The following is a 27,839-nucleotide window of genomic DNA, read 5'->3' on the forward strand; positions in this document are numbered from 1 at the left end:
CCAAATAGCTAAAAAAAAAAAGAAAAAGAAAAAGAAAAAAAAAAAAGAAAAGAAAAAGGAAATTAAAATTGAAAAAATTGATCCTAGTTGCAGGAGGTTATTTCTGTGCTCTGTATTCTATAGAGTTGCTCCCAGTTCCCAGCTAAACTTTCAAGCCTAAGTCACCATATGTTCACAAGGGGTATCTAGGCTCTTACTGTGATAATGAAATTCTGTTAAGTAACATCTGTACAAGTAATACCAGATATGAACAAACTCCTTTTTATAAACATATTATGTATTTGTGTATTTTGGCTCTGCCAGGTCTTCGCTGCTGTGCACATAACTTTCTGTAGCCACGGAGAGCAGGGCTACCCTCTAGTCACCGTGCGTGGACTTCCCTTTGTGGTAGCTTCTCTGCTGCAGAGCATGCTCTCTACTCCTGGGCTCCAGTAGTTGTGATCCTTGGGCTTAGCTGCCCCATGGCATGCTGAATCCTCCTGTCCCAGGGCCCGAATCTGTGTCCCCTATTTTGGCAGGCAGATTCCTAACCGCTGGACCACCACAGAAGTCCCCCAATCTGCTTTTGAATACACACTCAAACCTAGGAATACAGTCATTATTTTCTTAAACCTTTTAACATGTTTACATCTTACCCTAGATATATGACTGTACCAACATATAATGTTTGCCTACCAGTGAGGTGACATTATATGTAACTAGAAAACATAAGGTGAAGTTTGACTCAATCTTCTTGTACCCAAATCTGGATTGCCATTATATACATAATTAATCATCTTCTGTTTTCTAAAAAAATTAAATAACGACAATTTTATTTAAGACATGTAAGTGCATAATATTTGACCCTGATGGAACAGTAGGATCTGTAGGTATACTTCTAAACAAATGATAAAGGCTTGTGAGATTGATGGCAATCTTAAAACTAGTAAATTAAATTTTCACTAAAATTTAAAGACTGAATTTAATAGAAGCATTATTTCATATTATCTAGATCACTAACATCTTAAAATATCTATAAAAGCCATCAGTAGGTAGGGCCGACAGAGTCGGACACGACTGAAGCAACTTAGCAGCAGCAGCAGCAGAGGCTCTAGGAGTCATTTCAAAGTTTGCCTGGAATCAAGTGGCTTTTTATTCTATCGACATTTCTCTCCACCAGATGACTGAATCTTTCTGTGGGTTACAAGATCTTCAGATTCTGTGTAACAGTCATTTCTTAGCACTCTCCTAAACAGCAGACCAATATCCAGAATTAGGCATCTGAGCTCATAATAGCCATCCTTCAATGACAAGGCCTTATGCACAAACTGATCCAATTTATTTTTTTTTATTGTAATGAAATTATTTATTTATTTTTTTTAAATTTTAAAATCTTTAATTTTTACATGCGTTCCCAAACATGTACCCCCCTCCCCCCTCCCTCCCCATAACATCTCTCTGGGTCATCCCCCTGCACCCGCCCCAAGCATGCTGTATCCTGCGTCAGACATAGACTGGCGATTCAATTCTTACATGATAGTATACATGTTAGAATGCCATTCTCCCAAATCATCCCACCCTCTCCCTCTCCCTCTGAGTCCAAAAGTCCATTATACACAGCTGTGTCTTTTTTCCTGTCTTGCATACAGGGTCGTCATTGCCATCTTCCTAAATTCCATATATATGTGTTAGTATACTGTATTGGTGTTTTTCTTTCTGGCTTACTTCACTCTGTATAATCGGCTCCAGTTTCATCCATCTCATCAGAACTGATTCAAATGAATTCTTTTTAATGGCTGAGTAATACTCCATTGTGTATATGTACCACTGCTTTCTTATCCATTCATCTGCTGATGGACATCTAGGTTGTTTCCATGTCCTGGCTATTATAAACAGTGCTGCGATGAACATTGGGGTACATGTGTCTCTTTCAATTCTGGTTTCCTCGGTGTGTATGCCCAGAAGTAGGATTGCTGGGTCATACGGTAGTTCTATTTGCAATTTTTTAAGGAATCTCCACACTGTTCTCCATAGTGGCTGTACTAGTTTGCATTCCCACCAACAGTGTAGGAGGGTTCCCTTTTCTCCACACCCTCTCCAGCATTTATTGCTTGCAGATTTTTGGATCGCAGCCATTCTGACTGGTGTGAAGTGGTACCTCATTGTGGTTTTGATTTGCATTTCTCTAATAATGAGTGATGTTGAGCATCTTTTCATGTGTTTGTTAGCCATCCGTATGTCTTCTTTGGAGAAATGTCTATTTAGTTCTTTGGCCCATTTTTGATTGGGTCGTTTATTTTTCTGGAATTGAGCTGCATAAGTTGCTTGTATATTTTTGAGATTAGTTGTTTGTCAGTTGCTTCGTTTGCTATTATTTTCTCCCATTCAGAAGGCTGTCTTTTCACCTTGCTTATATTTTCCTTTGTTGTGCAGAAGCTTTTAATTTTAATTAGATCCCATTTGTTTATTTTTGCTTTTATTTCCAGCATTCTGGGAGGTGGATCATAGAGGATCCTGCTGTGATTTATGTCTGAGAGTGTTTTGCCTATGTTCTCCTCTAGGAGTTTTATAGTTTCTGATCTTACATTTAGATCTTTAATCCATTTTGAGTTTGTTTTTGTGTGTGGTGTTAGAAAGTGATCTAGTTTCATTCTTTTACAAGTGGTTGACCAGTTTTACATAATGATCAAAGGAACAATCCAAGAAGAAGATATAACAATTATAAATATATATGCACCCAATATAGGAGCACCACAATATGTAAGACAAATGCTAACAAGTATGAAAGGGGAAATCAACAATAACACAATAATAGTGGGAGACTTTAATACCCCACTCACACCTATGGACAGATCAACTAAGCAGAAAATTAACAAAGAAATGCAAACTTTAAATGATACATTAGATCAGATAGACCTAATTGATATCTATAGGACATTTCACCCCAAAACAATGAATTTCTCCTTTTTTTTCAAGAGCTCATGGAACCTTCTCCAGGATAGATCACATCCTGGGCCATAAATCGAAACTTGATAAATTCAAAAAAATCGAAATCATTCCAAGCATCTTTTCTGACCGTAATGCATTAAGATTAGATCTCAATTACAGGAGAAAAACTATTAAAAATGCCAACATATGGAGGTTGAACAACACACTTCTGAATAACCAACAAATCACAGAAGAAATCAAAAAAGAAATCAAAATATGCATAGAAACGAATGAAAATGAAAACACAACAACCCAAAACCTGTGGGACAGTATAAAAGCAGTGCTAAGAGGAAAGTTCATAGCAATACAGGCATACCTCAAGAAACAAGAAAAAAGTCAAATGAATAACCTAACTCTACAACTAAAGCAACTAGAAAAGGAAGAATTGGAGAACCCCAGAGTTAGTAGAAGGAAAGAAATCTTAATAATTAGGGCAGAAATAAATGCAAAAGAAACAAAAGAGACCATAGCAAAAATCAACAAAGCCAAAAGCTGGCTCTTTGAAAGGATAAATAAAATTGACAAACCATTAGCCAGACTCATCAAGAAGCAAAGAGAGAAAAATCAAATCAATAAAATTAGAAATGAAAATGGAGAGATCACAAGAGACAACACAGAAATACAAAGGATCATAAGAGACTACTATCAGCAGTTGTATGCCAATAAAATGGACAACGTGGAAGAAATGGACCAATTCTTAGAAAAGTACAATTTTCCAAAACTGAACCAGGAAGAAATAGAAAATCTTAATAGACCCATCACAAGCACGGAAATTGAAACTGTAATCAGAAATCTTCCAGCAAACAAAAGCCCAGGTCCAGACGGCTTCACAGCTGAATTCTACCAAAAATTTCGAGAAGAGCTAACACCTATCCTCCTCAAACTCTTCCAGAAAATTGCAGAGGAAGGTAAACTTCCAAACTCATTCTATGAGGCCACCATCCCCCTAATACCAAAACCTGACAAAGATGTCACAAAAAAAGAACACTACAGGCCAATATCACTGATGAACATAGATGCAAAAATCCTCAACAAAATTCTAGCAATCAGGATCCAACAACACATTAAAAAGATCATACACCATGACCAAGTGGGCTTTATCCCAGGGATGCAAGGATTCTTCAATATCTGCAAATCAATCAATGTAATTCACCACATTAACAAATTGAAAAATAAAAACCATATGATTATCTCAATAGATGCAGAGAAGGCCTTTGACAAAATTCAACATCCATTTATGATAAAAACTCTCCAGAAAGCAGGAATAGAAGGAACATACCTCAACATAATAAAAGCTATCTATGACAAACCCACAGCAAACATTATCCTCAATGGTGAAAAATTGAAAGCATTTCCCCTAAAGTCAGGAACAAGACAAGGGTGTCCACTTTCACCGCTACTATTCAACATAGTTCTGGAAGTTTTGGCCACAGCAATCAGAGCAGAAAAAGAAATAAAAGGAATCCAAATTGGAAAAGAAGAAGTAAAACTCTCACTGTTTGCAGATGACATGATCCTCTACGTGGAAAACCCTAAAGACTCCACCAGAAAATTACTAGAGCTCATCAATGAATATAGTAAAGTTGCAAGATATAAAATCAACACACAGAAATCCCTTGCATTCCTATACACGAATAATGAGAAAGTAGAAAAACAAATTAAGGAAACAATTCCATTCACCATTGCAACGAAAAGAATAAAATACTTAGGAATATATCTACCTAAAGAAACTAAAGACCTATACATAGAAAACTATAAAACACTGATGAAAGAAATCAAAGAGGACACTAATAGATGGAGAAATATACCATGTTCATGGATCAGGAGAATCAATATAGTGAAAATGAGTATACTACCCAAAGCAATTTACAAATTCAATGCAATCCCTATCAAGCTACCAGCCATATTTTTCACAGAACTAGAACAAATAATTTCAAGATTTGTATGGAAATACAAAAAACCTCGAATTGCCAAAGCAATGTTGAGAAATAAGAATGGAACTGGAGGAATCAACTTGCCTGACTTCAGGCTCTACTACAAAGCCACAGTCATCAAGACAGTATGGTACTGGCACAAAGACAGACATATAGATCAATGGAACAAAATAGAAAGCCCAGAGATAGATCCACACACATATGGACACCTTATCTTTGACAAAGGAGGCAAGAATATACAATGGAGTAAAGACAATCTGTCTTTTTTTTTTTTTAAGGTAAGTAGTAGACATAGGGTTGTCTTCTGGAATGCAAACTTATTACATTCCTGCACTTTTCCCATGTCTCCATAGAGTAAAGAGGAGATTGTTGTTTGGTCACTGAGTTGGATCTGACTCTTTGTGACCACATGGACTGTAACCTGCCAGGCTTCTCTGTCCACAGAATTTTCTGGGCAAGAATACTAGAGTGGCTGCCATTTCCGACTCCAGGGGAACTTCCCAACCCAAGGATTGAACTCACATCTCCTGCTTGGCAGTCAGATTCTTTTCTGTTGAGCCACCGGGGAAACCCACTTAAAAATATATATATATATTAAATAATGAACACTTTTTATTAATTTTTAAATTTAAATTTATTTATTTTAATTGGAGGCTAATTACTTTACAATATTGTATTGGTTTTGCCATACATCGACATGAATCTGCCACGGACGTACACGTGTTCCACATCCTGAAGCCCCCTCCCACCTCTCTCCCCATACCATCCCTCTGGGTCATCCTAGTGCACCAGCCCCAAGCATCCTGTATCAAGCATCGAACCTGGACTGGCGGTTCATTTCTTATATGATATTATTCATTTATAAAAATATTTCTGCAGGCTTAAAGTCTAGCTGGAAAACTTACCTTGACAGTAACTGATGCTCTTGCTATTTATTTTATAATGCATTCATTAGCATTATATATAAATAAATATTTCAAGGGATACATTTTGAGCTCATTAGAATTGTTTTTCACAAAAAAGTGGAACCATGAAATACATGTTGGTGTTCAGGCATAACAGCATTACATTCTGCACAGTGTCTTTCCCATGGAAAGCTTTCTCTTCAATGCCATCACTGACTTGCTTTTTGCTAAGTATAGTAGATTTATTTTATTTTTAACTTAATATCTTTTAAGAATTTTATACATCTCTGGAAACTTCTTTTTGAACAAGTATATATTTTTTGTTTCTGATTATCTTGTGAGGAATTAAAGAAATTATGTAATAATTTGCATCAGAGATAGACTTTTGCATTTCAATAATTATCTTTTGATTAGGTGTAAATTGAGTATTCATCAAAGGGACATTGCAGTTTATGTGATAAAGGATAAGATCTGTATCACCACATGTCACTTAACTCAAATATGACCAAAGGAAACTCTACAAAAGGATAATTTTAAATGAGATAGCTATTTTTGTTAATTATCATTATCTCATAAAGATAATACTCAATTTTTGTCAATTCATTTTTCCACACATAGTGATTTTATTAGATAAAATTATCATATACTCTTTAATTAAACATTTTTAAAGGCCTCAACATCAAAGATAGAATGAAATCCTTAATTGCAAAGATCTATTAAATTGTATTAAAATACTTATTAATAACAGCATTGTTTTCAATTACTTGTTTATATTTTTCTTGTTTTTACTCTCTAATACATTTTTTGGAGCACAAAACTTTATAATGATTGGTCAGGCCAGCAGAACAGTTTCTGTTACATAGTGCTGCTGCTGCTAAGTCACTTCAGTCATGTCCAACTCCGTGTAAGTCATTAAATATTTGTGGATAGATGAGCAAATAAATTAAGATACTTGATTATACTTTAAAATGTAAATTTAAAAATAAGTCAATTTTATAAATGAATAGGTTAATGATTAGATTGATAATAAAAATAATTATTTTTTAGATTGTGAACATTTTACTGCAAGTCATCTGTATAAGGATTAATCTCAGTGTGCCAATATGTTACTCTAATAAGTTTATTTGAAATAATAAAGCAAATACATGTAGTAAACTGTAATTTAAAAATCTAGGAAAAACAGGGCCTTTATTTGCCCACTTCTTTTACTAAGATCTATCTGCAGTTTTTTTTTTTTAATATTGGACAATGAAAAATATACTCATTCATTAAATAGCTATAATGTCTATTGATTTCTCTTGAGATTCAATAAGAAACAACATAATTAGACATTTTTCAAAGGGATTTCATCACACTAAAAAAAAAAAAAGCAAGAAAGAGTTCTCAATCCTTTAAAATTTATTCAACAGGTATCTCTCAGGATAATCATTGCTTATGGTACTTATCCTTTCAGCAATAATTGCACTGTATACTGTTTAAATTTAAGATTAAAAAAATGCACCAAAGATTATTGTTAATGAGACACATTGGGCATTCACTTTGCATCGTTAGGTCTGTCTCAAAAGATGGCAGCTTTAGCAGCAAATTTGTGGATTAAAAAGATGAAATGAAAATTCTTTCCAGAATACTGGACAGTTACCTTGAATGTTACATCTTCTTTCACAATTTAATGGTTAAAAGTTTACAATTTATTTGCTTGATTTTTTCCCAAAAGATTTACTATTTCAAATAAGGTTTTCCTCCATCTTCCTTATGTCAAAAATGATGCATGGAAAGCTGGAGAAATTGCATTTGGAGGTTCAGACATACAGTTAATTAGGACTTAAAACTGAATTGACATCTTTTGATCAAAATTAATGAACAGAAGTTCACAGTTATTCACTTTAAAATTATGTAAAGGAAAATGATGCCCAACGTTACCAACTCTGGGCAATAATTCACTAGAGGGTGATGCTAGCAGAGGAAGATACCCAAAAACAATAAATTACAGATTTTTAAGATATATAAAGAAGAGAGTCATGTAAAAGGGTAAAATGAAAACTATGGGTGTTAATAAAATAGTCTGTGGGGATTGTTAACTGCAGAGTCAATATTCGATCTGAAAATTAGTTGTATTTTCTCATCACTGCAGAAAATATTTAGATCATAATTTTTAAACAATTGATTTTTATTATATAAGGTCTTTATGGAAACATATCTTATCAATCAAAACTTTTATGTCTATGATAAAACATAACTAAAAGGTTTTAAAGAAATAGAATAAATAGTGACAACATGTTTATGAGAATGACTCAATATTTGAAAGACATAAGTTTTACAGAATTGGTCTGTAAAGGAAATTCAATCCAAAATTTAAAAAAACAATATTCTAAGAGTGACAAGCCTTTTTTAAAGTTTTGGTGAAATAGCTCAGAACAAAAAGATTAAGTCTTTCTTGCAAAATTATCTAGCAGTGTCTGCCATTACATAAAGGAAAACTTATCAATAGACTGATGATCAGAAAACAAGGTCCAGAAATGGATCCACAGATGAACGAAGATTTGATACATCATTGGGTATCACTAACAATAAATAGAGAACACATGTTTAAAAAAAAAAAGATCAGTAGGGAAAACATGCTATCTGAATTCAAAAAAGAGAACATTCTAACATAATACAATGGAAAAAATATATATTTCCAGATGTGTTAAAGATTTAAGTATCTGAGAGGTGGTACAGTGGTAAAAAAAAAAATTACCTGTTAATTCAGGACATGCAGGAGATGCAAGTTTGATCCCTGGGTCAGGAAGATTCCCTGGATTAGGAAATGCAACCTATCCCAGTATTCTTGCCTGAAGAATTCCATGGAGAGGGGAGCCTGGTGGGCTATAGTTTATGGGTTTGCAAAGAGTCAGACATGGCTACACACACACACACAAACACACACGCACCTCCATAATGATGGTAAAATATGTTAAATGTCTGACTATAACAGGTATCAGCAAGGATGTAGAAGCTAAGGTCAGATGTGCTGCTCTTGAGGATATAAATATGAAACATAAATTAGTAAAATTCTTGTTATACTTTAAAGCTGAGCATAAGTATATCCTGTATTCAATCAATGTCATATCTAGGGATGGACCTAGACAAACTCCTGTAGGAGTGCGTTGAATGACCTGTAACGTAACATTCTCATCAGCACTGATCATGATAGAAGGAAAGTTTCCATTTAATAGACACATTAAAGAAAAATAATACTATACATTTTTGAAATTAAGAGTACTGGGATACACATGAGCTTTTCATGAGTAACATTTTCATGTGTAGCAGCTTTTCATGATAACATTTTGATGGGAAAATGTTAAGTTCAGTTCAGTTGCTCAGTCGTGTCCGACTCTCTGTGACCCCATGAACTGCAGCACGCCAGGCCTCCCTGTCCATCACCAACTCCCGGAGGTCACTCAGACTCACGTCCATCGAGTCTGTGATGCCATCCAGCCATCTCATCCTGGGTAGTCCCCTTCTCCTCCTGCCCCCAGTACCTCCAAGCATCAAAGCCTTCTCCAGTGAGTCAACTCTTCGCATGAGGTGGCCAAAGTATTGGAGTTTCAGCTTTAGCATCATTCCTTCCAAAGAAATCCCAGGGCTGATCTCCTTCAGAATGGACTGGTTGGATCTCCTTGCAGTCCAAGGGACTCTCAAGAGTCTTCTCCAACACCACAATTCAAAAGCATCAATTCTTTGTCACTCAGCTTTCTTCACAGTCCAACTCTCACATCCATACATGACCACTGGAAAAACCATAGCCTTGGCTAGACGGACCTTAGTCGGCAAAGTAATGTCTCTTCTTCTGAATATGCTATCTAGGTTGCTCATAACTTTTCTTCTAAGGAGTAAGCATCTTTTAATTTAATGGCTGCAATCACCATCTGCAGTGACTTTGGAGCCCAAAAAATAAAGTCTGACACTGTTTCCAATGTTTCTCCATCTATTTCCCATGAAGTGATGGGACCGGATGCCATGATCTTTGTTTTCTGAATGTTGAGCTTTAAGCCAACGTTTCACTCTCCTCTTTCACTTTCATCAAGAGGCTTTTTAGTTCCTCTTCACTTTCTGTCATAAGGGTGGTGTCATCTGCATATCTGAGGTTATTGATATTTCTCCCGGCAATCTTGATTCCAGCTTGTGTTTCTTCTAGTCCAGCATTTCTCATGATGTACTCTGCATAGAAGTTAAATAAGCAGGGTGACAATATACAGCCTTGACATACTCCTTTCCTATTTGGAATCAGTCAGTTGTTCCATGTCCAGTTTTAACTGTTGCTTCCTGACCTGCATACAGATTTCTCAAGAGGCAGGTCAGGTGGTCTGATATTCCCATCTCTTTCAGAATTTTCCACAGTTTATTGTGATCCACATAGTCAAAGGCTTTGGCATAGTCAATAAAGCAGAAATAGATGTTTTTCTGGAAGTCTCTTGCTTTTTCCATGATCCAGCAGATGTTGTCAATTTGATCTCTGGTTCCTCTGCCTTTTCCAAAACCAGCTTGAACTTCAGGGAGTTCATGGTTCACGTATTGCTGAAGCCTGTCTTGGAGAATTTTGAGCATTTCTTTACTAGCATGTGAGATGAGTGCAATTGTGCAGTAGTTTGAGCATTCTTTGGCATTGCCTTTCTTTGGGACTGGAATGAAAACTGATCTTTTCCAGTTCTGTGGCCACTGCTGAGTTTTCCAAATTTGCTGGCATATTAAGTGCAGCACGTTCACAGCATCATATTTCAGGATTTGAAATAGCTCAACTGGAATTCCATCACTTCCACTAGCTTTGTTCGTAGTGATGCTTTCTAAGGCCCACTTGACTTCACATTCCAAGATGTCTGGCTCTAGATGAGTGATCACACCATCGTGATTATCCAGGTCTTGAAGATCCTTTTTGTACAGGGAAAATGTTAGAAACTAATATTGAAGAAAATCACAAGCAAAGTAGAAGACAAACTGTATGACATTACATTTATAATGTGATTCAAACAGATTTATTAAACACATAGTTTAGCACATGGATGAATTTATTTTTAAAATTGAAAGCTAGGGATGGTATGGGGAGGGAGGTGAGAGGGGGATTCAGGATGGGGAACACGTGTACACCTGTGGGGGATTCATGTTGATGTGTGACAGAACCAGTACAATATTGTAAAGTAATTAACCTCCAATTAAAATAAATAAATTTAAATTTAAAAAAGAAAGCTAGAGAATAAGAAAAAACAGAAGATTATTTTATTTATATTTAACTGATGTACATTTGATTTACAATTTTGTATTAGTTTCAAAGGTACAACATAGTGATTCAGGTTTGTTAGCATTCAATGCCATTTTGAGTTATTATAAAATATTGAATATATTCTCTGTGCTGTACAATATATCCCTGTAGGTTATTTAGTTGGTATTAGTCTGTAGTTTTAAAAATATTTTTTGATGTGGACCATTTTCTTTTGTCTTTATTGAAACTGTTAGAATGTTGCCTCTGCTTTTTATTTTGGTGTTTTGACTGTGAGGCATATGGAACCTTAGCTCCCTCCCCAGGGACTGAACTGGAGCCTCCTGCATAGGAAGGTGAAGCCTTAGTCACCTGGGCGTCAGCAGAGCCCCTCGTTTGTACCTTTTAATGCTCTGCCTCTTGCCCTCTTCCCGCCTCCTTCTCTCGTCCCATTGGCCACCACTGGTTTGTTTTCTATCGGCCCGTTTCTGTGTTCTTATATTTTTTTAATGTGTTTTAGTTTTTTAGATTCCACATCAATACGGTAACACACAGCATTTGCCTTTTTCTATCTGACTTATTTCACTGAGCGTAATACCCTTCAGGTCCATCCACGCTACTGCAGATAGCAAAATTTCATTCTTTTCTAGAACTAGCTAATATTCAACTCTGTATGCATTCCACAGCTTCTTTATCGATTTATCTGTTGATGGACTCTTAAGTGGCTTCCGTATCTTGGCTACAGTAAATGATGATATAAACACTGGGGTATGCATATCTCTTTGAATCAATGTTTTTGTTTCCTTCAGAAATATACCCAAGAACGAAATTGTGGAGCCATATGATATTTTCAGCTTTTTTGGAAATCTTCCTACAGTTTACAACAGTGGCTGCACCAATTTACATTTGCAGCAACAGTGTACAAGGATTGCCTTTTCTCCACTTCCTTGCCATTTAGCTATTTGTGGTCTTCTTGATGATAGCCATTTTGACGCGTCTCAGATGATGTCTTATGGTGGTTGTAATTTTCAAGGAAGTAGGATAACAGAGGTGATCACAGAGAACTTCTGATTTCAGCAATACTCAGTTTTGTTGATTCTTTTTTTATTTAACTCAGGAGGTAACTTTACATGTATTCACTTATTTTGTTTCGTAATTTGCGTATTTAATTTCTTAGAATAATATTTTGTATTTTATGTAATATAAATGCAAGAAAGTTGAAAATCTTAAAAAACAAAGAAAAATGCTTGAGAAACTTTTTCAAATTTAGGGCTTGTGTCAGGGGTGCCTAACACTACTATCAGATTCTGTGATTTAGTAGAAGAAAGGTCTCACAAAACTCTGAAAAACTATTGTGATAATGTTTTACTACAGCCAAAGATACAGATTGAAAGTGGCAATAGAAAAAAGTGAATAAACTGTGTCATGGAGAACCAGCCACGAGCTTCCGCTGACCTCTCCTGATGCAGTCACACAGGCAACTTTATTTTCCCAGCAATGTTGTCTGACGACTCTTAGGAATTATTGTCAACCAGAAACGCTTAGCCAAGTCTTAGTGTCCAGGGTTTTATTAAGGGTCAGTTCATAGGCATGGAGAATCCCACAAACTGTGCTTAGGTACTTCGTCTGGAATTTCACCACCTTGGGGTTAAAACTGACTATATCACAGCCTAGTTCTAAGCCTCAGGCATACTAACAATCAGGCATTAACTGTGAACCATGACAGCATAAACTGATGTGGACCCCAGGATACAAAACTGCTCTTATCAGACAGAATATTCCAAGGTTTTAGATGTTATCTCCCAGGAGCCAGTCAAGTCTTGAAGACCTCTGAAATAAACAGGATGGGCAGCCCAGGATGGCTGAGTCGACCTTTTAGTACACTATAAATGACTGCTATAAATGACATGGTGACAGTGAGTCATGAGTGATTGCAATTGACTTTCTAGTTTTGCCAATACAGAAAATGACTGAACCTTCCAAATAGGAGCTAGTTCTTCTTTGTGAATTTGATCATAAAGTCCCTCTGTTCATAACCACATTTCCAAGCATGGTTCTCCTAAGGTGCAGCCAGTAGTGAACCTCTGCTGTTGCCCTTTAGCTGCTCGGTCGTGTCCGACTCTTTACGACCTCTTGGGCTGTAGCCTGCCAGGCTCCTTTGTCCATGGGATTCTTCAGGCAAAAATACTGGAGTGGGTTGCCATATCCTTCTCCAGGGGATCTTGTGATCCAGGGATTGAACCCATGTCTCCTGCATCTTCTGCTTGGCAGGTGGACTCTTTACCACTGAGCATATAGGAAGCCGCAGTAAAACTTCATGTAGCTTGTTGTAATGTGTGCAAATGTGCTTCCTCAACTTCCCTACCCCACAAGTTAAAAACAAACCTCCCGAATTATTTTCCTTTTTCTTAGCAAGGCTATCAAAGAACTGTCTGTATTTTGTCTCTAAACGTGTATATATAAGGCTCTAGGAAAAAAACAAAATTAACAAATTTTCCTCTCACTATGTCACAAAGTACACATATATCCACAATATTGAAAATAGACTATAAAGTGAACAACTGGAAATGTCCAGGATCTAGGTTCGCTGCTTCTGAGTCTAGTCACATAGAACATGTTGGCATATCCTCTGGAAGAGAAAACATGCTTTTCTAAACTTTGTTTCCTCCTACATAAAAGATAGAAGGTGTTAATAAACTGCTTTCAGTTTTGGAAGCTGCATCTTCTGTATAAATAAGGGCATTTGTGACCACACTGTAGATCTTTTTAAAGAATGACACTTCATGTAGGATGTATCACTATATTCAGAAAGACTATATTCAGAAATATTCTATATTTCTATAGCTGTCCCAAAATTGAGACTCAGCCCATCAAGAAGCTATATGTACTAGCAGAAGAATTTAGATATTTTAAATAGATAGTTGGTTTTAATTTTTTATTTATTTATTTATTTTTGCCTCAGCAATTTACCTTTCTAACTTTGAAGAATAAGCATTATCCTGTTAGTGGAATCTAGTTGAGGTAGAATACCTCGCCATGCAACATCAGATATCAGGTTATCATGGGTCCTAAATTCTCTATTATAAACATAGAGAAATAAGGTCTCTTTCATGATAAATCAGGCAATCCATCAAGAACTTTTAACAATTTCATGGAATTTGCATAAGAGGAGCTGGACCTGAGCAAAATCTAAAAGTCAAAATAATTTTCAGGAGAATTTTTCTTACTTTCCCAGGACAGTGTGAGGACCTCTCTGTGACTAATTAAGGAGTGAGTAACATGAAAACTTACAACACCATATGTAAAATAAATAGCCAATGGGAATTTGCTGTATGACTCAGGGAGCTTAAACAGGCTCTGCAACCATCTAGCAGGGTGGGATGGGGGGGAGATGGGAGGGGTGTTCAGGAGGGAGGGGGCATGGGTGTCACTACGACTGATTATTGTTAATGTCTGACAGAAAACAACAAAATTCTGTAAAGCAATTATCCTTCAATTAAAAAAATCAATTAATTCAAAAATAAAAACAAGAAAGCTCTAAGAAATAATAACAAAAGATAAAAAACACAAAATACTAAGCCCCATGATAGTAGATTTCTTATGCTATAGTGGTTACAACAGACAATGTATTGCTGCAGTATCATTACCCCAGGATGAAAGTGAAAGTGAAAGTCACTCAGTCGTGTCCGACTCTTTGCAACCCCATGGACTCTACAGTCCATGGAATTCTCCAGGCCAGAATACTGGAGTGGGTAGCCTTTCCCTTCTCCAGGGGATCTTCCCAACCCGGGGATCAAATTCAAGTCTCCCGCATTGTGGACAGATTATTTACCAGTTGAGCCACAAGCTTCCCTGATAGCTCAGGTGGTAAAGAATCTGCCTGCAGTGTGGGAGACCTGGGTTTGATCCCTGGGTTGAGAAGGTCACCTGGTGTAGAGAAAGGCTACCCACTCCAGTATTCTGGCCTGGAGAATTCCATGGACTGTAGTCCATGGAGTTGCAAACAGTCGTGCATGACTGAGTGACTTTCACTTCACCCCAGAATAGAGATTCCATATATATATATATATATATATATATATATATATATATATATATATATATATAATTATAGGAGAATGTAATCAATAAACAGAGCTTCCATAAATAAACATTTTTGTCTGCGTTACTTGGTAAGAGAGATTTATTTGATTTGACAGGTAAGCAAGGGGAAGTTCATTTAGGGTGTGTGTAGATGGTCTCCCTGTTATGGTTCAGTGTTTCATATATGACATACTCATAAAAATGTTGCTACCTTACTCTGTGACTCTTGGCTTAGTCACTTTAGAGACAACTGTATGCAGGAGATAATTTCCTTTAAGGTAGCACTGGGCATTCCACGGAACTGGGTGGTGTCACAGAACTTTTGTAGGAGCCTTGACTGAGCACTGAAGATGAGGAAACATTTCTCTTTCAGCTCCCAGAAGCTAAAGCTCAGGTGTTTGCATTTTCCCTCTTTCTCCTGTGCATGTATGCTTGGTCATGTCTGACTTTGCAAACCCATGGACTGTAGCTTCCCAGGCTCCTCTGTCCGTGGGATTCCCCAGGCAAGAATACCAGAGTGGGTTGCCATTTCCTTCTCCAGGGCATCTGCAAGACCCAGGGATACAACCTGGCTCTCCTGCATTGGCAGATGGATTTTTTTTTTTTTTTTTACCACTGAACTATGGGGGAAGTCCTGTTAATAATTTTTAAAAAAATTAAAATATAGAAGTTCTTTTTAAATTATGAAGAAATACTGTTACAAATACTGCTATAATTACAAAAGAAAGTGTGCAGTCTGTTGAAGAAGGGACTAACTCTTTACATGCATTATCCCAATTTTCATAAGAATTTGGTGAGGTGGACAATTAGTGCTTATCATTTTATAATTAATAACAATAACATTTAAGAAGTGACTCAAAGTCTCACAGTTGTGAAATGGCAAATCTCACTTTCAAATCCAGGTTCCCTGAGTTGTAAGCTCTTACATCTCATCATACAAGACATATTTCCTTCTAGTCACCAGGAAAATTGAAAGAAGCAAACTAAAATGTGAGTACCTGGGATTGTTCTCAATAGCATTGGACTTGCACTTTCGGATCCTCTCATATAACTAAAGGCTGTAAAGTATCTTTTAATATCTGGTAGAAATCATAGGATTTATATAAGCTTTTGCTTGTTTTCTATCACCTGGCAGAACTGAGAGGATTTTTGCTGTTGTTTAATCTGGGATTTCTTTGGAAGGAATGATGCTAAAGCTGAAACTCCAGTACTTTGGCCACCTCATGCGAAGAGTTGACTCTTTGGAAAAGACTCTGATGCTGGGAGGGATTGGGGGCAGCATCAGGGAGAAGGGGACGACAGAGGATAAGATGGCTGGATGGCATCAGCCAGATGGATGTGACTCTGAGTGAACTCCGGGAGTTGGTGATGGACAGGGAGGCCTGGCGTGCTGCGATTCATGGGGTCGCAAAGAGTCGGACACGACTGAGTGACTGAACTGAATCTTAGATTTGTCAGTTAAGGACTACATTGTAATTGGCTACATAGTAGTTGATTATATTGCTGCTCTCCCTTTTTCTCTTTGAAAATCATTCAAGCCACACCACTAGGAAAAAGGTCATTGCCAATCTAAAATCCACCTGGAGTTGGGAATTATCTTGGGATAATATCCCACTTGTCTCAAATGAGAATATAAATATTTATCCCTCATAAGATCCATGTGTAAGAATCTGATATCAGCCTCTTCACAAAATAAATATTAGAATTCAAACTTCTAGATGGTGCCAAGGTAGGTGACAGATTCCCTGAAGCATTAGTGTGGTGTGGATGTGGCAAAGATACAGTTGCCTTCCCTGACTCTGCAGGGTTTTCTGAGTTTGTGTATGTATGTGGGCTAGAGGAGTGGACAGGGGGAAGGTGGAGTATAATCTGACCTGACCTTCCCCATGGCACCTTCCAAAAGCCACTGACTGATTCATTGTGCTCCTATTTCCATGATGAGGAATATGAGTATGGCTCTTTTGGAAATCTTGAGAAATCCAATAATCTAATTAATCGAGTTAGCTAAATTAGGTGTGTGTGCTCAGTCATATCCAACTCTGCGACCCCATGGGCTGTAACTTGCCAGGCTCTGCTGTCCATTGAGTTTTCCAGGCAGGAATATTGGAATGGGTTGCCATTTCCTACTCCATAGCTAAATTAAATAAGCCAAATTTTATCAATAAGACAAACCTCAGCATCTATGAGAATATACACATATTAACATATAGTGTAACTCTTTTATGCTTGTCCCTGTAATTGCCAACTGAAGTCAGATATTGAATGATTAAGTAATCACAATAGTATTTATACTAATAATAATGCATTTATTATTTCATGCATCTATAATATAACAAGCCTGTAAAGTGTCATAAGTTTTCCAATTTAATCCTGATTTCAGTTTTAAGGTATAAGATAGTTGGGTTCAATCCCTGGGTCAGGAAGATCCCCTGGAGGAGGAAATAGCAAACTACTTCAGTATTCTTGCCCAGAGAGTCCCATGGATAGAGGAACCTGGTGGGCTATATAGTCCACAGGGTTGCGCAGAGTCAGACAACTGAAGTGACTTAGCAAGCACACATGTATTATGCTAATTAAATGAAATAAAGAAATTTAGGCGTAGAGAAGTTCAATGACTTATAGAACATCCAATGTCACATCTGAGGTTAAACTAAATATTACCTAACTCCATATCCTGTGTGTGTTTATTTTTTTTATTTTTTATTTATTTATTTATTTATTTTTTTTTTCTCTTTACATTTCTATCTCTTTAATGATAATAATAAACAGAGGGTATCTTCAGATTCAGGATATGGTTTTTTTTTTTTATGGTGTAGATTTCCATTCACTTTATTTTATTTTATTTTTTTTTTTTAAATTTTAAAATCTTTAATTCTTACATGCATTCCCAAACATGAACCCCCCTCCCACCTCCCTCCCCAGAACATCTTTCTGGGTCATCCCCATGCACCAGCCCCAAGCATGCTGCATCCTGCGTCAGACATAGACTGGCGATTCAATTCACATGATAGTATACATGTTAGAATGTCATTCTCCCAAATCATCCCACCCTCTCCCTCTCCCTCTGAGTCCAAAAGTCCGTTATACACATCTGTGTCTCTTTCCCTGTCTTGCATACAGGGTCATCATTGCCATCTTCCTAAATTCCATATATATGTGTTAGTATACTGTATTGGTGTTTTTCTTTCTGGCTTACTTCACTCTGTATAATCGGCTCCAGTTTCATCCATCTCATCAGAACTGATTCAAATGAATTCTTTTTAATGGCTGAGTAATACTCCATTGTGTATATGTACCACTGCTTTCTTATCCATTCATCTGCTGATGGACATCTAGGTTGTTTCCATGTCCTGGCTATTATAAACAGTGCTGCGATGAACATTGGGGTACATGTGTCTCTTTCAATTCTGGTTTCCTCGGTGTGTATGCCCAGAAGTAGGATTGCTGGGTCATAAGGTAGTTCTATTTGCAATTTTTTAAGGAATCTCCACACTGTTCTCCATAGTGGCTGTACTAGTTTGCATTCCCACCAACAGTGTAGGAGGGTTCCCTTTTCTCCACACCCTCTCCAGCATTTATTGCTTGCAGATTTTTGGATCGCAGCCATTCTGACTGGTGTGAAGTGGTACCTCATTGTGGTTTTGATTTGCATTTCTCTAATAATGAGTGATGTTGAGCATCTTTTCATGTGTTTGTTAGCCATCCGTATGTCTTCTTTGGAGAAATGTCTATTTAGTTCTTTGGCCCATTTTTTGATTGGGTCGTTTATTTTTCTGGAGTTGAGCTGCATAAGTTGCTTGTATATTTTTGAGATTAGTTGTTTGTCAGTTGCTTCATTTGCTATTATTTTCTCCCATTCAGATGGCTGTCTTTTCACCTTGCTTATATTTTCCTTTGTTGTGCAGAAGCTTTTAATTTTAATTAGATCCCATTTGTTTATTTTTGCTTTTATTTCCAGAATTCTGGAAGGTGGATCATAGAGGATCCTGCTGTGATTTATGTCTGAGAGTGTTTTGCCTATGTTCTCCTCTAGGAGTTTTATAGTTTCTGATCTTACATTTAGATCTTTAATCCATTTTGAGTTTATTTTTGTGTGCGGTGTTAGAAAGTGATCTAGTTTCATTCTTTTACAAGTGGTTGACCAGTTTTCCCAGCACCACTTGTTAAAGAGATTGTCTTTACTCCATTGTATATTCTTGCCACATGGAAAACCCTAAAGACTCCACCAGAAAATTACTAGAGCTCATCAATGAATATAGTAAAGTTGCAGGATATAAAATCAACTCACAGAAATCCCTTGCATTCCTATACACGAATAATGAGAAAGTAGAAAAAGAAATTAAGGAAACAATTCCATTCACCATTGCAATGAAAAGAATAAAATACTTAGGAATATATCTACCTAAAGAAACTAAAGACCTATATATAGAAAACTATAAAACACTGATGAAAGAAATCAAAGAGGACACTAATAGATGGAGAAATATACCATATTCATGGATTGGAAGAATCAATATAGTGAAAATGAGTATACTACCCAAAGCAATTTACAAATTCAATGCAATCCCTATCAAGCTACCAGCCACATTTTTCACAGAACTAGAACAAATAATTTCAAGCTTTGTATGGAAATACAAAAAACCTCGAATAGCCAAAGCAATCTTGAGAAAGAAGAATGGAGCTGGAGGAATCAACTTGCCTGACTTCAGGCTCTACTACAAAGCCACAGTCATCAAGACAGTATGGTACTGGCACAAAGACAGACATATAGATCAATGGAACAAAATAGAAAGCCCAGAGATAAATCCACACACATATGGACACCTTATCTTTGACAACGGGCAGTTTTTAGAAGTAGCTTTGTCACATAAGATCTCCTTGGGAATCAGTGGGGCTTAGCTTATGTTAGATTAATCAAGATCTCAGTTCAAAGTAGTATGAGATGAATCCTTCAAAGGAAGTGAAATTGTTGTGGGATGCTCAGTCTCCCATTCAAAAACTGACTACAGAAACTGTCTAGACAGTTGTTCAATTTTCATGGGGACTTAGGGAAGAAAAATCAGACTTTGATCTCATAACCTGTTTTTTTGATATGATACACTCATTGAAGTCACTAGCAGACATGCCACATGTTGAATGCATCTGAAATATAAGAACCTCAGATGATGGCTGAGGTTCTTTACCACACTGATATTCTATATTCAAATGATATATCATAAAATTCCTACAGCAGTAGAAAATATTTCAACATCAGATCCACCATAGTACTTTAAGAAGTGAGAATAGGATTCTGTCAATATATACTCTGAAAATTTAATCACATTTCTATGCTTCAGCTTTATCACTTGTAAAGATAGAAAAATATCTATCCATAGAATAACATGAGGTTTCAATGAAATGACGTGTGCCAAATGATTGGAAAATGTATTGATAAATTTAACTATTGTTGATTGCTTTCACCACCATCAGTATCATCTTTAATGCAAATAACTAGGTATCACAGTGAATATATCAAGACTCCAGTTCATAGTAAACCTGAATTAAAACTGTTCAAGAAAACCAGTTATAGTTTGCCTTGGTTGTTTCATTGGTAGTGGCAGTTATACTCCATTTATGTTTGGTGAGAGTTTACAACATTTTTATTGCTGCATGTCTGTTCATTTGTTGTTTCCTGTTTTAACAAACTTGCCTGATTCAGCAGTTCCTACTAATAATCTGTAAACAAGTATAAAAGTTTATTAAGCTATTATGAAGTTCTTGAATATATATATATATATTGCTTTAGATGACAAGCATAAAAATAAATACAGTAGGTCTGATTTTATAAATGAAGATATGATGACATGAAGAACAATAAGATAATTTAAAGTAGTAGAACCAGGATTAGAGTCCAGGTCTTCAGACACTTGCTTTTTCCTCTTTATTTTGGGGGCCTCTTTTGTCCCAGTGATATCAAATCAAACAGGACACAGGAAGTTGGAGAGTCACACACACATGCACAGACGAGCAAATTCAAGAAAGTCCTTTTCGTGATTATTGAATTGATTCATTAAAAAAAGGAAGCCAAAGAGTTAAGGGTAAGAATCTGAATATTATAAGCATAGAAATTACATTTGTGCAACATAAATACATTATTATTTTTCTCATTTAAGAGTTTGAATTCATCTTTTTTCAATCAACTTTTTCCTTTTAAAGATCTCATTCCTGACGAAGACTCTATCCTCTAGAAGATTGCAGGTCATATTGTTGGAGCAGGGAGAATTACAGCGTTCCCACACATAGCAGAGAATAGATCCCCGTTATTCGTTTCTCTTCTCACTCACCATAGCGTTACTGACGTAAGCCATTTCCAACATTACATATCTTTAACTGCCTGCAAGATATTCCATCTCACTGTATTTTTCACTGACATTCCTCCTAAGGTTATTTCACTTGATAATTTCTCCTTCTGCCTATATAATACATTTTCCCATTATAGTCTCAGTTTGGAAGTTCATTAATAAATACAGAGACACGGTTGTCTCTCAAAAGAATGTTCCTGTGACCTCACACCAGACACCATTATATCCTATCCGCAGAGTCAAGGAAGAGGAGTAAACCTAGGGAAAGGAAAGCAACAATTATATGCATACATAAAGGATTTACTGAAACAAGCAACTTGCTTGTATAGAACACACACACATACACAATGGCTCTTATTTTTAAGAGAAGGCAGATCCTGCACCCATTATGTCAAAGATAAGAGGAATTTTGTTGGGAGGGGGGTTCAGGATGAGGGGAAACATGCATACCTATGGCTGATTCATGCTGATGTATGGCAAAAACCATCACATTATTGTAAAGTAATTATCTGCCAATTAAATTCAATGAATACAATTTTAAAAAGATAAGATGAATTTTGAGACAATTGTCTGGGCATTTCAACCTACTGAATAAGCAATTAAAAGTAAAAGATACATTAATGTGTATTATGTACCAGTTATGTAAGTGTTTTACAAATATCTACTTGTTTTTCCTCTAATCATCAGAGTGGTTAAATGACTTTATCAAGATCATTTAATCAATTAGTATATAATTCATATGTAGCAAAGCTAAGATTTCAACCCAGTCACCTCTTACATAACTGCAATGCTCTTATCTGTTATTTTAAACTACCTCCTGAGATCACAGATATTCTGTAGATTTATCCAGTTTATCTGTGGGAGCATTCTCCATAGAATTTTTCTCAGCTATACTTTCCTGTACATGAAAGAATATGATTTTAGGATCTGAAAAATAGGGGTTGGCCTATAAGGAGTTTGCCAGCTCTTCTGGTTCAACCAGGACTTATCAATTCAACCAAATTCATTCTCTTTCATCTTGAAAGGAATTAGTGCCATATCTTAAAGTGCACAGTTGTTAAAGAGTCACTGCCTCTTGAAGCATCATACCTGAATAACATTCTCTAGCATCAATTAAAATTTTAATTATTTTTTAAATAAAGTGACCAAAAAAGAAAACAAGCCAAAACATCACAGAAAATGCTTTAGCGGTGATTTTATTATCCTTATCTTTGCCTCTTTAGAAGGAAGAATAAAAATATCATTTGTTAATCAATCACTCAAATCAATTCATGTGTTCTGATGCCATCTATTTCAGATGAGAAAGACAAGAAAAACAGGAAGATGTTGGAGAATAATTATACCATGCAGACTGAGTTCCTACTTGTTGGATTCACAGATTATCTACCTCTCAGAGTTACACTATTCTTGATATTTCTCATAGTCTATACACTAACTGTGGTGGGAAATGTAGGTTTAATAATTCTAGTTAATATCAATTCAAGCCTTCAAACCCCCATGTATTATTTTCTCAGCAACTTGTCTTTCTTAGACATTAGCTACTCAACAGCAATCCTTCCTAAAATGCTGGCAAATTTCTTAGCATCCAAGAAAAGCATTTCCCCCTCTGGTCGTGCACTACAGATGTTTTTCTTTGGTTGTTTTGCTGATGCTGAGTGCCTTATCCTGGCAGCAATGGCCTATGACCACTATGCAGCCATCTGCAGTCCACTGCTCTGTTCTGCTCTTGTGTCTGGGAGGGTCTGTGTCTGCTGCATTGTGTTGGTGTACTTCAGTGGGGGTGTGACTTCAATGGTCCATGTCGACCTCACATTCAGGCTGCCATTTTGTGGCTCCAATATCATCAATCATTTTTTTCTGTGATATCTCGCCTTTCCTGGCTTTATCCTACATAAACACCTACATCAACGAGCTTCTGCTCTTTTCCTTGTGTGGCTTCATCAAGACCAGCGCTTTTGTGGTCATCTTTATCTTGTACTTCTGTGTCCTCCTCACTGTTTTGAGCATCAAGTCCTCAGGTGGAAGAAGCAAAACGTTCTCTACCTGTGCCTCCCATCTCTTGGCAATCAGCTTATTCTACGGAACACTCCTGTTTATGTACTTGCATCCCACTATCAGCTACTCCCCAGACACTGACAAAGTAGTTGCAGCGTTTTATACTGTTGTTTTCCCCATGTTTGATCCAATAATCTACAGCTTCAGAGACAAAGATGTAAAAAGATACTGGATGCTTGGGGCTGGTGCACTGGGACGACCCAGAGAGATGGTACAGGGACGGAGGAGGGAGGGAGGTTCAGGATGCGAAACACGTGTATGCTTGTGGTGGATTCATGTTGATGTATGGCAAAACCAATACAATATTATAAAGTAATTAACCTCCAATTAAAATAAATAAATCTATATTAAAAAATAAAAAATAAAAAAAGCATAGGCAAAAAAAAATGCCCTCAGAAAGCTATTGGACAGAAACTGGACTTTCAAATGAATAGGAATTAAAGTTATTTAAGAATATTTAAGGCATAGCCTATCCTTCCAATCTGACAATCAGCTGTACATCACCCCATATGTCAAATATTTTAAACATTTCTGGCCTTTCAGAAATAAAAATAACTTTTCATCCTCCATACTGTAAAATGATTTTATCTTCTCTTACAAAAATTTACTTGCCAAAATTCTGCTCTATGAAACATTTCTGAATTAAAATAATAATTGCTCTTTGTACATTGATTTGTTATGTTCTTTATCAAGTAATATTGAAGGTATTTGTTGATTTGTCTGTCAACCTATCCATATGAGAAAGTCCTTAGCAACTGGGAATATGTATCTTGGTTGATTTTTCCAAAACCTATGCAGCTAGGTGTAGGGCACGTGTGTGTGTGTGTGTGTGTGTGTGTATATATATATATATATATATATATATATATATATATATAGTGAATAAATGGATGAATGGATCAGATGAATGGATGAATAGAAGAGTGAGTAAATCCAGTTTTCTGTGTTTGGGAAAATAAGCCTAGATTCAGCACTTACAGAACATTTACCATCAGGGAAATCTAACATTACTCATGATGGATAATGGTGTCTCAGAAAATCAGATAGAAGACACATATAGCAATAGTCACATTTATATTAGGAGAGAGTGAAATTATAGCACATATTTTCTCTTTAGGCTAGATTGGTTATCATAATAGACATTCACTGTGGATACCTGGTGAAGACCATAAAGACTATTAACTGTATACATTACTAATTCTTTACACATATGTTCCTGACTCTGTCTTCAGGAAGTGAAGTTGCTCAGTCGTGTCCGACTCTTTGCGACCCCGTGAACTGTAGCCCACCAGGCTCCTCCGTCCATGGGATTCTCCAGGCAAGAATACTGGAGTGGGTTGCCATTTCCTTCAGGAAGAGGTCAACAATTGTTTTGATCACTGTATTCTGTAAATTGACAGTGTAAATCAACTGAAGTATGAATACTTCTTTCTCTGGATTCAGTTTTGATGATCAGACTTTTTTGGGGTTGCTTTTAATCCTTGAGTCCTAATTTCTGTTTTATTTTATCTTGACAGAGTTGAAGCGAAACACTGTGTAAACATGAACATATAATACTGTTCATTTGGTAGTAATTGTGGAGCTATAAATGACTGGATTTGTTACAAGATTATAACCCTGAAAATAAAGACAATAAAATATTGCCACTGAAATGAGTTGGTTTGAAGTATAAATTAACTAATATATGAAATCTTTCTAGTATATGTATAATTTGAGAATCAAATGATCAAATATGCCCCTTGGACTGCAAGGAGATCCAAGCAGTCCATCCTAAAGGAAATCAGTTCTGAATATTCATTGGAAGTACTGATGCTAAAGTGAAATTCCAATACTTTGGCCACCTGATGTGAAGAACTGACTCATTGGTAAAGACCCTGATGCTGGGAAAGATTGAAAGCGGCAAGAGAAGAGGACAGCAGAGGATGTGATATTTGGAAGGGATCACTGATTTAATGGGCATGAGTTTGAGCAAGCTTTGGGAGTTGGTGATGGACAGGGAAGCCTGGCATGCACAGTCCATGGAGCTTCAAAGAGTCAGACATGACTCAGCAATGAACTAACTGAACTTGATTTAGCATAGTTTCATTCTCTAACTCATTGATATAATTTCATTCTCTAACTCATTGATATAATTTCATTCTCTAAGTCATTACAGATTTTACTATGCAATATATGTATGTAATATTCATATAGGAAGAAAAAAATATATACACATATATTTTCCTTTCTCTCCTTATTCTACAATGATGGAAACTACACTAGAGAGCATTTTAAAAAATGTATTTGGGCATTTAATCGTAAATCTGGACAAACAAGTTTCTGCTTCTTATGATTAACAAGAAAATTGTGGCATGTTTTCTGCTCTATGAGAGATAATAGCAATGATACATTCAAGCACATAAATGGAGATTAATTGATAATAAATATAAATCTTTGTAATTTCCTACAGTTGACTATTTAATGCAAGTGAAAATGAAAATTATATAATTAGAGACACAGTAAATACAAATAAGCTTCAACAATAATTTTGTTTCATACAATTTAAAAAATATGCACATTGTAGTTAAAATGAATGAATGAAAATCCTTTGTGGAGAAAAAAAGGAAAGGGGAATATAATTAGCTTAATTATTCTCAGTGACTGTGATGAAAAATCTTGAATCAGAACTGAGTCAGATACTAAATCCGATACTGTGCTTAAGAAGGAAAAAAATACATATATAAGATTAATAAAGTGGATAAGTGAGGAGTGAAAACAGTAGTTAAAACAGTAGTATAGTTAATGCTATAAAATATATAGGAGTAATAAAGTGGATGAGTGATGAGTTAAAAAAATAATCAAAGATGAGTTAAAACCACCACGTTCCTTGGTGGTCCAGTGGTTAAGAATCTTTCTTAGATTAAGAAATGCAGGGGACACTGGTTTGATCCCTGGTCCAGGATGACCTCACATGCCGTGGAGAAATTAAGCCCATGAGTGTGCCACAGCTAATGAGCCCGGGCTCTGGAGCACACGAGCTGCAACTACTGAAGCGCACGCCCCTAGAGGCTGTGCTCCTCAACAAGAGAAGCCTCTGCAATCAGAAGCCCTCACACCACAACTAGAGAAGAGCCCCCACTCACCATGCGGAGGGGCTAAAGAAAGTCCGTGCACAGCAACAGCATCCATCACAGTAAAAATAAATGAATAATAAATAAATGTTAATTTTAAAATGACAGGAGCCTCAATAAGTCCTTAAAATAATGCAACTATTGTTTAATCAGTTGTCACAATGATTTACAATGTAAAAAATTTAATTGTAAAATGAAGTTTGTAGGAGTCAGACACCAGTGATATAGATCAGAAGAAAATTAAAAATTTAAAACATGTACCCGTGGCCATACAGATCCTTTATCTTGAACTGTCTTCAGCTACTCTCAAGACTGAAGACTGATTATTTCTATAGGAGTTTGTCTCTGTGTGTGTGTGTGTGTGTGTGTGTGTGATGTATAAGTCCTAATCAGTTGACTCCAGTGATTTAAATTTAAAATTAAAATTAAAATTTAAAATCATTTGAACAAAGTATAATTCTGTGTACACTCATTTCCATACCCTAACTACTAAGGGAAAGGTAATTGGAAAAGAAATCTATCAGCTAATCACTAGGCCCTATTTTATACATGATTAGAGATGCTTTTGAAAAAAGAATTACAGAAATAGAATTTTCAACTAAGTTAATATGTTTTGAGCACTAATATGCATGTGTGTGCATGCTAAATCTCTTCAGTTGTGTCTGCCTCTTTGGGACCCTTTGGGCCAGAGCCCACTAGGCACCTCTGTCCACGGGATTCTCCAGGCAAGAAGACTGGAGTGAGTTGTCATCCCCTCTCCAGGGAGTCTTCCAGACCCAGGGATCCTACCACGTCTCGTACGTCTCCTGCATTGGCAGGCAGGTTCTTTACCACTAGCATCACCTGGGAAGCCAAAGGAGTGTGCAAACACCAAAGCATGGTGTAAACTTGAATGAAGTAGAATCCTTCAATTTAGTGAATTCATCATTTGCTGGGCTTTCACCAGCAAAAAAAAAGCAGAGAAAACATTTATTTACACGTTAAATAAGTGATACATTTGCTACATATTGTGGAGAGCACAAAATGACTAAGTAAATTCTTATCTCAAAGAGCTTATAATATTTTTGGAGAGAAATATTATAAACACACATATACTTTTAAAATTACTTCATAAAATATATCTTCACTTCCTTTCAATAAACATTTAAATATGACTGCCCAATTCTTCTCATTTCTACTCAATGATTCATGCACAGTGAAGGCAGGGAAGG

At 36.3% G+C, this 27,839-nt stretch overlaps 1 protein-coding gene and 1 pseudogene across 1 annotated transcript in view; one reads left to right on the forward strand and one right to left on the reverse strand.

Annotated features, from left to right (window-relative positions):
* The window catches only part of LOC138420211 (olfactory receptor 10AG1-like), a 95,857-nt gene that overhangs the window by 26,403 nt on the left and 41,615 nt on the right, over positions 1-27,839 (reverse strand). The gene's annotated exons all lie outside the window — the stretch shown is intronic.
* On the forward strand, positions 21,048-23,948 carry LOC138420758 (olfactory receptor 5AS1-like; annotated as a pseudogene).

Source organism: Ovis canadensis, chromosome 15, assembly GCF_042477335.2.
Source record: "Ovis canadensis isolate MfBH-ARS-UI-01 breed Bighorn chromosome 15, ARS-UI_OviCan_v2, whole genome shotgun sequence".
Taxonomy (NCBI): Eukaryota; Metazoa; Chordata; class Mammalia; order Artiodactyla; family Bovidae; genus Ovis; species Ovis canadensis.